Source organism: Montipora capricornis, chromosome 3 (assembly GCF_036669925.1).
Source record: "Montipora capricornis isolate CH-2021 chromosome 3, ASM3666992v2, whole genome shotgun sequence".
Lineage (NCBI taxonomy): Eukaryota > Metazoa > Cnidaria > Anthozoa > Scleractinia > Acroporidae > Montipora > Montipora capricornis.
In genome coordinates this window covers 52,258,069-52,272,519 of record NC_090885.1, presented here as the reverse complement: position 1 = coordinate 52,272,519, position 14,451 = coordinate 52,258,069, and the positions used below count along the sequence as shown (strand labels likewise).

At 41.0% G+C, this 14,451-nt stretch overlaps 1 pseudogene; it reads left to right on the top strand.

Moving 5' to 3' along the window:
- The first annotated feature begins 1,893 nt into the window (after positions 1-1,893).
- On the top strand, positions 1,894-5,892 carry LOC138040548 (uncharacterized; annotated as a pseudogene).
- The last annotated feature ends 8,559 nt before the right edge of the window (positions 5,893-14,451 follow it).

Below are 14,451 nucleotides of genomic sequence, written 5' to 3'. Positions count from 1 at the left end.
ACAAGGGATATGACCCATAAAAAAAGAGGGCAATATAAATAGCAAAGACAGTTTATAACTCCTGGGACAAAAAAAGAGCAGCAAACAGTGCTGTACCCTGATTTTAGGAACCCCGCGGAGGAGTGGCCACGAGTAACCATAATTAACAAGTAGAATAATTACATTATCTTTTTATAATAATCTTGTGGTTACTCGTGGTTACTCGTAAATGAGAAAATATTGTTTCTTTACTCCCAAAAACATTCATTTCCCACCAAAACCAGCTCTGCAAAGCATCTGCAACAAGGTGGAAAGTCTTTTTGCACCGACATAGCAATTTGAGCGTGGAAAGTAAATGTGTTCCCCGGCTGAAACAGCCACCATGTCTGTTTCGCGTTCATCTGCAACACCACTTCGACCAACAAAATCGGCTTCTTCTGATGAATTAGAGTTAGAGGCATAACCCTTTAACAAATCCATACTTTAACGCTACTGACAAATAGCGTATTAAAGAAGGCAAAAGTGAACAGGTCCTTTGCACTTACGTCACAATCTTCGCTTCGCACACGACAACGCATTTTTCACACTCGAAAACGATAATAATAAACTATCCGCAATTTTTTAGACCTGTAAAAAGTCTTTCACTCATGTGGTCGTATTGACGGACAGACTGGACTACAGGTGCCCGTATAAAGGGTATAATGGAAGTTTTCTGAAACAGACAATCGGCGACAAAATTAGTTGAGACAGTTGCCAACAGAGCACATTGGCAACGACACAATCATTGTTTGCAAAGAAAACTTGTCCAGAAAGTACGTTTCTGGGATACCCCTCCCTCCCCCACCCTAATCAATGTTGTACCGCTGTCTGCAAGGCTCGTAGAAAACAGAAAAACACAACATTGTCCCGGGGGTGCAGGGGAGGGGGCCATTTGCGCCGCCGAGCTTGAAATCGACTCTAAAGGATAAGAGTGTCTCAACAATTTTGACGCCGATTGTAGATTCACTCAAAAACTAAGTCTTTTATCGCGAGTCACGTTCCACTTACCACTATCCTTTTTGTCCCGAACAAATGTGTTTAAAAATACACTTCTTTCGTCTTCTCCTGACATGGTTAAACTGAGGAGCCAATTCGCAGTACTTATCGCACCAACAGAGAGCAGGAAGTCGCAGAGTGGTCACAGTTTACTTTTTATGGTCGGAGGCTTCGCTTTGAGTTCCTTGGGCGATGAAACACGGAAAACAGCTGGAATGTCTGCAAAGGCACAACTGACACTGGAAAAACAACCATCACTGCATGACAAAAAGGGGCGGTTCTCACGGAAGAAACCCACTCAAAGGGGAAACACGGACAACAGGACTCGTGGGATAAAGGAGTGGAGGGCAAAGAGGATATTACAGTTTCAAGAAATGGTCGATGATTGGTCCCCACCGAAGGAAAGACCGTTTAAGTCAGGTGTGGTTTAAAATCTTGTTTTCGGTATACATGACACCAAGCAATTCGCCTAAAAGTTTTAAAGGCCCATTTTCAACCGAGATCCCTTGCGCGCCCGGAGCATTTTTCATATATGAAAAATACGCCATTTTTCTTGTAGTCGTGGAATCGCTTTGATATCTTCTTCCATCTTGCAAATTAGGGTTTTCAAAGTTCCATCTTGAATCGTGTGCGAACAACAAACTATCGTAGTATCCACATCAGTAAATAGTTTTCAATTCTTACATGTAAGACGGTGAAAAACGTCATTTGAAAAGCTTATTCGACTTAGAGAGTCCGTGTATGATTTATGGAGGGCAAGGAAAACAACCATGGGTTTCGGCAACACTACAGACAGTGCTTTTGCAGAAATATTATTGCATTGTTCCCACAATGGAACTGGAGACTCCGGGGAGATTTTTTCGAGGTGAGAATAATTATTTGACTGATTTTTACTTGAGATCCCGAGTTATGTATGTAAGCGGTCTCATTTGTATAAGGCATTATTCTATAATTGAAATGCGTAAACTAAAACAGTTTTGGCCCATATTGATTATTAATATTTTATATTTTATTTAGTGTTGAAGGCGAACAATTTCCTTCAACATCAGGTAAGCTTTGTACAAGTTTTATACACAGGCTCGATTTATGATTTTTCAATCTCAAATATTTAGCTGCAAATTTGTTTACTGTGTTCTTCACCTAATCTATGTTTTTCTTTTTTATAGTGTTTGTGAATGACTATAGCAATGGCCTTCCAGCTATGTCCACTCCAGTTCGTGCAGACGGTCCTGTGCCCAGATTTGCTTCCCCTTCAAAACAGATTGGAACGTCAAGTGCAGTCTTTGACAGGTACTATTTTTGATGGAAAAAAATGTCGGTTATTAAAGGTATGTGGCACAGGGTTTTAAAAAATATATACATATATATTTAATATTTTTAATATTTCTTACTGCATATTTATGCCAAATGCCTTTTGCTACTGTAATTATTAGAGATAATGTGATACATGTATGTGATTCAAACAAAACCTAATTTGTCTAAAGTGTGTATTGGTTGTGACTCTTTTTTCATGGACCTTTTTGGTGGTTGATTCCAGAAATTAGTGCATACAAAAAACGGTGCCAACATGTGTGATAATTATTTTTAAATGGCTGCAGTTAATTACACTTGATTGTTTTCTTGTATTCAAGTTTTGTTGATATCACTGGAGATCCAGAGAAATCAAGGTTGGAGGTGTTTGCTCAAACCAATCACAGTTTGGCAGGGAATCCATTTTCTGTTCTTTGTCTTGATCAAAATGATAGTACAGACAGCGACAATGCAAGTGAAGCAGCTGAAAGTGTCCTTGTCATCTCAGCTTTGGACAACCACCAATTTCCAGAGCTGGAACAAAGGTATGTTCGCATGTGGCTATACTGTATATCCTGTGTATACCTGTTAACATCTGGGAAATGTTGACTTCCCATGAGCATGCTCCAGCAAGTGTTGTATGCTGATGAAAGAGCCGAATATGTTAAAATATGTTATAAATATGTTAATGCTGTTTGTATGTGGCTGGACAGGGAAGGGGGGGGGGGGGGGTTTATCTCGAACAAATGCTCCTTGAGCAAAACCATGTGCAAATAACAGTCCTGAACCTCAAATTTGGGTAAAATGTCCTGAATTTTGGGGACATTTCTAAAATACTCAAACTTATGAATTTTTACATTCTGTACATGTAGCATGAGTGTCATTCTTGAAGAACTCCATGAGAGTGACATGTCCAGTGAAGAGGGTGTGGAAGAACATAGTGACATTGGCGAGTGCAATTTAAGTGAAAATGAAACTTATGAGACTACTGATGGCACTCAACATTTTAATGAAGCTGCATGTAGGTATGTGATGTTTGGTCATGTCATACATGTAGGTATAAACTTCATGGAACAAATAACTCTTGTGAACAGACTATGCACCACTGTACAGACAGTTTTATATTATTTTGTCATAATTATTACACATGATATTCTTATAAGCACTTTATGTTAAAATGAACCACTATCATTGTCAGAGGTTTTTTTAATTTCAGTGAATTTATTCTCATGAATGAAATTAACAAATTGATGTCAGTTTTTCATGCGTCTGTCCTGTTATTGATCATGAATTGCATCATAACATTGTCAAAGTAGCTGTGTTGACAATGTTATGACGAAATTCATTGTCAATAACAGGACAGACACATAAACTGACATCAATTTGTTAATTACAAGAACAAAAAAGGCAAGGGGTCAAAACTAAGTCAAAACACGAAAAGAACGTGAGACAAAAATGCAAAAAAATTCAATCTGATGCGAGCAATATCACGTCAGTTTCACGTAAATTATAAATTCATGTGTCTGTCCACTTATTGACAATAAAAATTAGCCAATGAGCGTGCAAGAATTTTTGCAGTCATTGTAAAATATTTATTTGATGCTTATTTACAGCATGGACATTAGCTCTGAGGAAGATGAGAGGACACTGACAATGATTGATCCTCTATATGGCAGCCAATCCAATGAGGATGAATGTGTACCTGGTGATGAGGCTGGTCCACAGCAAGAGGAGGAGGTGGGTGAAGGCTCAAAGTCAGCAGAGAAAAACAAAGACAAAATCTTGAAAAAGCTAGAAAAAGCGTTTTCTATGTTGACTGATGTGAAAGACCTCAAGGCGTACCTTGCTTTACACTCGCGCACAAGGGTGATTGTTTCATCAATAAGTTGGTAGAACTATCCACAGACACATGTGCTTTAGAAAGTGGTGGGAAAGTTTGTGGAGAAGTTCTCTGTTTAACACAAGACGTGACTTCCATTGGATCACGAGTTGAGATCACAAGGAAATGTAGAAATGGGCACCACCAAAAATGGATTTCATCAGAGGTCCTGGGAGCAAAGCACAATTCAGATTTTTATCTTAATGATTATTTGTTGGCTGCGGCGATAATAATTTCTGGTAACAATTTTAGCAAATTTGCTCTACTGTGCAAGGCCCTAGGACTGAGCATCATTAGCAGCAATACATTCACACGTTTTCAGAAGCATTGTGCTGCACCTGTTATTAGTGATGTTTGGAACAAAATGAATGGCCTGATAGTTGACATACTTAAGCAGTATGAAGAGATATGTTTGTGCGGGGACGGCAGAAATGATTCACCTGGTCATTCTGCAAGGTATTGTGTCTATACCTTGATGGAACATGCCACTAAAGTTGTCGTTGACATGGCTGTTATTGACAAGAGAGAAACTGGTGGCAACTCTGTCACTATGGAAAAGGAGGGTCTTTGACGACTCCTGGAAAAAATGGCCACTGTTCTTCCTTTTAGTGAAATAACGACAGATGCTTCATCCTCTATCATGAAATTGGTGCGTGAAATGAAAGGTACATTGGTTAGGGCTTTATCTAACAAATATTAATGGTGTAGTTAGAAGTAGTGCACTTGTAGGCAAGTAATCACTTTATCTTTACCAGCAAATTCTGCTGGTGAACTTTATTATTAAAGAATATGTAATAACAAATGCTGGATTCAAATGAAGTTGATGATTGAAATTTTAATTAACACAGAAACGTCAGATGTGATGTATCTGAACTTTCTGTCTATGAAAGAATCACTACATGCAGTTTTCATTATTACAAGGACATACAATGTCTGATAGAGCTATATGTGTGGCTGTGGTTTAATTTATATCATTGGTTGTAATGTTGCTTGTATATTGTTTTATTTCTTGACAGATAAATTTCCACAACTACTTGAGTTGTTCCACTCGCTTGACATTTGGCATAAAGCCAAGAAACTTAGCAAGTGTCTTCACCAAGTAGGTGGCTATTTCATTTTCTTATTAAAAGTTGATGATGATACATTTCTCTGACTAATAAACACTTATCACGTATTATTTATAGAAGATCAGTATGGCTGAATTCCCAGAAAAATAATTTTAGGGGCCCAAAAAAAAAGAATTCAAGATCTTTTTGTGATTACATTGGCAGTAAATAATTATTCCTAAAAGATAATCTACTTTATTTTCGTTACAGGCTGCTCGAATTAAAGGATGTGAATCACTAAAAGAGTGGATTGATGATATTGTGAGTCATTTTTGGTTTTGCTGCCAAAACTGTGAAGGATGTGTCGATGAGCTAAAGGTACCATAATAGAGAGATTATTGATAATGTTCTCCTCAATCATAAATTTTATTTGGGCTTAAACTACAACTGATTACACTTGCAATCCTCCCTATACAGTATGTATGTAGTATCCTCTTCTTTGGTAATGCTTGATTATAAAGGATTCAGATGTGACTGCATTTTTACAAGTGTTTGACAGCCAGATGTCCTTTCAATTACACAGGTCATGTGAAAGTTTGAAACCTACAAATCAACAATACTGCATATTTTTAGTGTCGACTGAGTAGCAGGTTAGACTACTTTGAATCATCCACTTCCAGGAAGGTTGGTTTGGGGTACTACATCATGTTTGTGGTGATCACAAATGGGCTGAAGGTGAATGCAGGCACTCCCCAGAGGAGACACCATCAAATGGAAAGACCTACCTGAAGAAAAGTTCAAAAGCTTTGGCAGCTTTAAGAAAAGTGGTCCTTGATAAAAAGTGGCTTAGTAACTTGGCATTCTATGTTCGTTTCAGGTTCGTCTTCAGTTATATCACTAACCTTACAATATTATTAGGTCATGAGTAGAAGTTTAAGTTTTATCAACCATCATTTTACACCATTTTCCCTCCAATTTCTGCAAGTTCCCCCCACAAATAAAACTGGAATCAAATTGTGGTAATTAAATTTTAATGTTTCTTTCATTCCTCTAATATCAGTGGGATGTAAATTTTTCAAGCCTAGAAGGGAGAGAGGATTTGGTTCAAAAGATCATCAAGTTTCAGTAATCAGGGATAACAGTTATTGTTGTACAACTGACCATAGGGAAAAATCACAGTATGTGATTTATTCTTTTCTGTTGAAGGTTGGGTGGTGTTGGTGGGGGGGGGGGACAGGGCCATGTAGATAGACCATTGCCTTAATTGATTAGATGTATGATCTGTGTTTCTTATAGGCACACAAGTGTTCTTGAAAGCTACAATAGTATGCTAACAAAATATGCTCCCAAGAGAATGGCATTCGAGTAAGAAACTTAGAACTTACATTTGAAGTGACTCATATGCTGATGATTATTCATTTGAATTGATCATGTTAACTAGTAAGAGTTGTGTAATGTTAATTTGTAATCATAGCTGAAAGAGCCCGTCTTTTGACTTGGTGTTTTTTAGGTATCCTTACTTCATCATGGGTATTATGCTGGCTGCCATCGACCACAATATGCATCTTTGTAGAGGGCAGAAACTGAATGCAGCTGGCGAGGAGCGTGGCCACAGAAAGTACTCTAAGCGCACACAAAAATTCCACGCAGAGACTGTCAAGGAAGAGAAAGCGTACTCCTATTTCCCCTTTCTCATGGCCAAAATGTTGAAGGAGCGTTGTCTTCTGGAGGGAAGCTTTTCTCAGAAAGCTGATGACAATGTGTTCAACCCAAAGCAGATTGCTCCCACTATTGCCATGAAGGCAGCACCCTCTACTGAGGAATTGATGAAAGGGCCATCTCGTCTTGCTAAGCCACCTTTGAAAAAGTGGAACAGTTCAACAGGGGAAACAAGTGATCATTGATTTTATAGTCTTTCTTCAAAAATATTAGTATTGCACCTGCATTGATGAAACACATAAAAACATTGTTTCGTGGTAAATTATAGGAACATGTTTTAATACCACTGATCATAATGTCACTTTACAAAAGTTATTTTTCGTAGAGACAGACTTTATCCAGCTTATAGTTGCATGAAATACAACTGGTTTAAATTTTTTGAATCATAAATTAGGGAGAAAATAACCCTGTTTTTAAACAATTAGCATGCACCACTTCTAATGCAAAGTGCTTTGTAGATTTTTCCCTCTTCCACCTTTCCCACCTCATACCCCTCCCTGTAGTTTGTCATTCTTTCTGGAAATCCCATAAAATGATTTCATTGCAGGCATTCCCCCACCCCCCCCCCCCCCATACTCTTATATTTAAATTAAACATGTTTTCAGGCTTGTTTGTACCAAGTTGTGATCAAAGTTATTTAGGCTAAGGCAAGACATGAACTTTTTCAATACAGTTAATTTTAGTTATTTGCTCAAATATTATTTCTTACCCAGTAGAGTAGGAGGTTCTGGTGGCATTTCATAAAAAATACCCTCGTAAGACTCTCGCCCCCTTGAAAATACTCTTCTCCATAAATATATTATGTTACTTGTTCCAGTGTTGGCCAAAAGAGGAAAAGACATTCAACATATAAACAAAAACCCGCGAAACCACAGACAACTCATCAGCCGAGAAACCAAAAAGCGCATGACGAACCAAGATAGAAGGACAAAGAGGAGAAGCCAAAAACATAAGAGACTGAAGCCATGACAAAACACTGACCGCCAGAGGACAGTGAAAAAACAGATGCTGAAGAGACTCGACAGGAGCAGAACAAAAACAAGCAGTGGAAAGAGCATAACCAAAACCAGCGAGCCTTTCGGCCGTGTAAAGGACCCCATGAGAAATTTTCCAAGACAAATCAATAACTGGACGATCCAAATCAAAAAAGAAAAGCTGACGCCAAGTAGAAGACCAATAAAGAGAACCAAACAAAGGAAAGAACTTCTCCTCACAATGAGGAGAGACAGCATTCTCGGGCAAAAGAAACAAATAAGCTGATTTCGTGGTCATAGAAGAAACAGGACAAAAATCAATACCCGAACCAATACCCAAAGAAGACGCTGTAAGGGATCCTTTACACGCCCGCCAAGCAGTCAACAGAGAACGATAAAACGGAGGCAGAGAATCTGGCGAAAAACAAAGCCGAGCAGAAAAAACGAGATGCGGAGGAGCGGCAAGCCGAGAAGAAAACCAAAAAACCATGAAAGTGACCCAAGAAGACGGAGAAGAAACAAAACGACGAACCCACTGAACATGAAGAGCCATAACCTTACACTGAAAATCCACAACAGAGAAACCACCCAAACAAGAAGGCTGAACCACAACACGACGAGCGACCAAGTCCCGCTTACCCCTCCAAAAAAATTTAAAAATTAAGGTATTCAATTCGACACTGACCCACCGGGGAACATGGATTAAAGAGGCCACGTACCATACACGGGAAAGGGCCAAGGCATTGATAACAAGTGCCTTGCCCTTATAGGATAACGATCGCTGACGCCAAGAGTTCAAAGCATTTTCAACCGCGGTGATACGCGGCCTCCAATTGTCCTCCTCCAAATTACCCGGATACAGAAAAACCCCCAACACCTTCACCTTCACCGATGACCAAGTAATGTTCACCGGTGAGTCAGTGCGCCCATTCCAACCACCCAACCACAAACCTTCGCATTTTCCAAAATTTAATTTAGCCCCAGACCCCCTCTCATACAAAGAATAGACATCAAAAACAGCCAAAATACCAGGAACAGAAGAAACAACCAACGTAGTGTCATCAGCGTACGCAGAAATAACAGGCAGAGAAGACGAAGAACCAGGAAGAGACAAACCAGAAATTAAACCACTAGAACGAATATTACATGCAAGTACCTCGGCAACCAAAACGTAAAGGAGGGGAGACAGGGGACACCCCTGCCTCACCCCACGAGATAAACTAAAAGAATTAGAAATATAACCATTAACATTTACACAACTACTCACATTATTGTAAAATAAATTAACCCACCCAACAAACGACTGCCCAAAACCCATGGCATATAGAGTAGAACGAAGGAACGTCCAATCAACCCTGTCGAATGCCTTTTCTTGGTCAAGAGAAAGAAGAGCAGCAGGAACACCAGAAGAAGAGCAAAAATCAACAACATCACGAAGAAAAGCAACATTTTCACCAATAAAACGGCCAGGAACACCACAAGACTGATCTTTATCAACAACCAAATGAATAACTTTAAGAAGACGAGCAGCAATAGAACGAGAAGCAACTTTATAATCGACATTCAACAGGGAGATTGGACGCCAGTTTTTGGGGTCAAGACGATCCCCTTTCTTAAACGATAAAGTAATGATACCTCGGCGCTGAGAGTGAGACAAAGAGCCCAAACCAAAAGCAGAATTCAAAACACAAACCAAATCCAAACCCAAAACATGCCAAAATTTTAAATAGAATTCCATGGGAAGGCCATCACAACCAGGAGCTTTACCACGGGCCATGCCCTGAAGAGCCGCAAAACACTCCTCCTGGCTGAGAAGACCTTCGCACACCTCACTATCATTATACGGAAGAACTGAAGAAATGTTAGAAAGAAGCACAGCACGAGCATTGGAGTCACAAGGAGCAGCGGAGAAAAGATCCGAATAGAAAGAACGAAAAACATCACACAACCCATCCTTATCCGTAACCAAAGTACCATCACTAGCTCTCAGCGCCGAGATATTACGGTCAGTGCCGTTTTTCTTTTCGAGCCGGAAGAAGTAAGCAGAGGAGGACTCACCCTCCTCCACCCACCTCGACCGGGCACGAACTTGAGCACCACGAGCAACCTCAACATCCATAGAACGAAGATGAGACAGAGTAGAGAGGTACACAGGAAGAAAAGAAAGACGACCAGAATCAATATGACTTTTAAGATGAGCAGCAAGACTAGACAAAATAGTACGTTCCACAACTTTACTTTTACCACGATCTTTACAATAATTTATACTAATACGCTTAATATGAGCTTTACCGCTGTCCCACCACCTAAGAAGGGAAGGAAAAGAAGACTGACGAGACTGCCAGTAAGACCAGAAAGTTGAGATGAGGTCGATATACTCGGCCTCATCCAGAACAGAAAGATTGAGCTTCCACAACCCCGGACCCGGAGGAACGGAGCTGGGGAGAGCCCATGAAAAAGAAAGAGCACAATGATCAGAAAAAGGACACGGCAGAATGTCTACAGAAGACACATAAGGCACCCAAGCAAACGGACAACCGATGAGGTCAATGCGCGATGCAAGGGCCCCATCGGGCCGGAACCAGGTGAAAGCAGAATCATTTGGGTGCCTTTCACGCCAAATATCCACCACGCAACAATCCGAAAACATAGCCGACAACAAAACAGAACTTTCACGAGAGACATCAAAAGGACAAGACCCACGGCGATCCCGAACACGGTCCAGGACCGTGTTGAAATCGCCGCACAAAAGAGTAGGAACAGCAGGATCAATAGAGTCAACACAGCGAACCAAAAAAGCGTCACGATCAGGATTACGGTTAGGAGCATAAATAGAAGCAACCCAAAAAACAGAACCACGAAAAGAAAACTCAACCAAAACAAAACGACCATCAAACTCGCAAACCATAGAGTTACACTCCAAAACCGAACGATACAAAACAACCACACCACGAGAGTGATTGGTACCAAAAGAACCAGCACACAAATAACCGAACCGGGAAAACCAAGAAAGAAGATCATCATTAGAGACTGCGTGGGTCTCCTGTAGACAAACTACCGAGGGAGAGAGATGGGACAGCCACTGGAGAAACCCAAGACGCTTGTCACCATCTCTCAACCCATTAACGTTTACAGAAATTACAGTAAGAGCCATAATATAACAAAAAAGTAGAGACAAACCCATAACAAAAAATAATTGGTGGCGAGACAACGGCAAAATTAACGGGAGCACGACGACGGGACCTATGAGGATCCGGGCTAAGAGGAGGCCTCTCGTCCCCGGAACGAGACCGGGAACGAGAGGAAGGACGGAGAGCCATCCCCAAGCCAGAACTACGAGAACTGACCCGAGGAGGAAGAGGAACGGTAAATGGAGGCGACGACTGGGAAGAATCCCCAACCCGATCAGGAACAAGATCATCAGCAGAAGACGGCAAGGCCGCCTTCAACTTCTGCACCATAGCCACTGTTTCCTCTCTTGACACAAGAGGGGGCAGTAACTCCCCCGAACCACCGCGTGTAACCTTAACAGGGATCCTAGACCGCACAGCCCTAGAATCCGAATTTGATGAGGCCGAACTATCACCAGCCGAGCCCACCACACAAGAACCACCCGATGCAGGTGTTTCACTCGAAACAGACCCCGAAAGGGGAGAGAAAGAAGGGGAGGATTCCATTACCCCCTCTCGAGATTCACCTGCCTGACCGGTGGAAGCGCCCACAACACTATCACTGGGAGAGGGATCCAGAACCCTCTCCCCAGCCCCCCCCAAAACACTGACAGAACCCTGGCCAGGAGAGGGATCCAGAACCCTCTCCTCAGCCCCCCCCGACCCACTGGCAAGCAAAGGCTGGCTATCCAGCTCATTTAATTCATTGTCCCGGACATCCACTGCCTCGGGATCAACAGCCATAGGTGCATCTGCACCCAAACCAGACATAGAGCACTGCTGAGAAACGACAGGCTCCACCCCCCATCCAGCACAACAACAGGCTCAACAACATTATCAGCAGCCCTATCACCATCATTATCATTATCATTCACATTATCATCATTATCATTGTCACTGTCGACGTCCGTAGCCGGGTTACCCGGCACATACCAAGCTGGTTTGGGGCAATTGCGAACAAAGTGCCCCGCTTCATGGCAACGACGACATTTACCCTTTAAAGGGCAATCCGCAGCCTTATGGTTGTCGTGACAAATATCACAAACAAGGGGCTGCCCCCTATACCAAACCCGACAATTAACCCCGTCGATCTTGATATTGCGCGGGATTTCATGCTTGCGCACCATGCGCACCAATCGCGTTCCGGTATAGACACCAGGGACATTAGTCCATTGCTGATGCTTAACTTCTTTTACGTCACCAAAAAATTTTAATGCATCTTTAACTTTATCATTACTACCCTCAAAAGGGAACAGATACACCATGACCAAAGTGACTGGGACGGAAGAAATGACCGCACAGCGGACATCACCAAAAAGTATGGACCCGGCATCCTCATAGGTCTTCTTATGAGCTGGGTCAATAAAAGAAATACGAACGATTCCCCCTGGACAGACCTGGATTGAATCAACCAGGCCAGCCAGGGAGTCAGCTATGATGCCGGCAACCCCAGCATGGGAAACCCCAGCGGGAAAGCCGGACTTTATGATTAAAGTGCGCGTATTGCGCGGAACCATTATGATATTTAAAGTCAACCACTAAATACAGTGTAATAGATCAAACTAATTTAAGATTAAACCTTAAGCAGCTGCTAAAGGATTGCTATTAACAATGAATTATTTCCACACTATAGATCACACTAATACCAAATATTATACCTCACTCAAATAGTAAGATACTTATAAAACAAATATGGGTGATAAATATGGATATAAATTCACCACTAATATATATCAAACAGCCACTTGCTTAAGAAGTAGCTTTCAAATAACACACTAATTTACAAGCTCCACACTAATTGTTCGAACGCCCAAGAAAGAAACCCCTTGAAACCAAAGGGAAACCACGCAAAAAGTAAGGAAACTAATATTAACAACTTAATATCACACTAAATTTTATTACTAACCCCTTAAATAACTTAAGGAGCCACCAGAAAGCAAGAACACACCAAAAAATATATCAAACCACACGAAAAACCAAGAAGGACAAACCAAAGACGTACTAAATGAAGTACCAACAAAACAAAACAAAAGGCGGGCTCAAAGAGCCCTGGAAGCGAGAAAAAGGAACCAAAAAAGACTCGGCTTACCCCGGGTTACCGCAGAATGCGGAGCATTAGTCCCCGGGAGGGTCACCGAGAAAGAAAAATGAAAAAGAAAAAAAGAAACCACAAGATACTCTTACCACACTCCACAAAAGGCCACACTCCAAAAATGAAAAATTAGGTCCAGGCCACACTCCAAAAATTGAGGTCTCCCAGCAAGAAAAAGAGCTCACTCTGCAGGGTTTGACTTTTTACGGCCAAACCCGCGTCAGGTAAGTATTCCACACGGAAGTAGGATCATGGACTTGGATGTTTTGAGAAGTTCATTGAAATGTTGTCAGCACTGTAAAGCAGGTGAGAAGAAACATTTTCTGCTCAAAGAAAATCAACACTAAAGAAAAGTTTTATGGCAAGTACACACAACCTTGAGACTATAAAATTAACAGGTTTCCAAGAAACCATCATGAGGTTGATAAACCTCATAAAATAAATCTTCAAAACATTACAAAACTTCTCATGTGCAATCAGCCATAAAAAGTCAGGGGTTGGTTCTCAAATTTTTGGGCAAGTTCTGAAAACCTTACCCTTACCCTAAACTAAGCGTCACACAATTATAAGTCTATTGTTAGCACAAAAAATATTTTTGGTAAATTTGGAACAAAGAAGCAGTTTCAAATTGTCCACAGACCACAAATTGCATTCACTGCATTTGTGAAATTTTATTAGTTTTTTCTCAAATTTACTTGAGCTTCCGAATTAAAGGAGAAGACACACTGCTAGAACAAAGTATCAGATTTTCCTGAGTATCAATATTGTCAATTCATTTTCAGCCAATTTGTCGTTGTGGAACATAAAAGCAGAAAAAGAATATGGGTTAGCCTTAGTGTTCTCAGTTACCTGTGCAGTGTGTGGTACAGAGAATGTTGTCAAGACCTCCAGTAAACACAAGAGTGGTCAAAGAGGTCCTCCCAGTCACGATGTTAATTCAAGAGCTGTTCTTGGCTGTCTTCATACAGGAATCAGTGAAACCCACCTAAATAATTTATTTTGTACATTAAATATTCCCTCAATGAATCCAGTAACTTTCAAAAGTAGAGAAAATAAGATTGGGCATGCAGTAGAGCAAGTAACAAAGAAAAGATGCAAAACTGCAATGTCAGAAGAAAGAAATGCTGCCATCCAAAAGGATGTAAAGGCAGATGACCAAGGCTGCATCAATATCCCCTGTTCATACATGGGTTGGCAAAAACGGGGAAAGGGGTATAACTCGTCAACTGGTCATGCTGCAGTCATGGGTTTAACCTATGGGAACGTT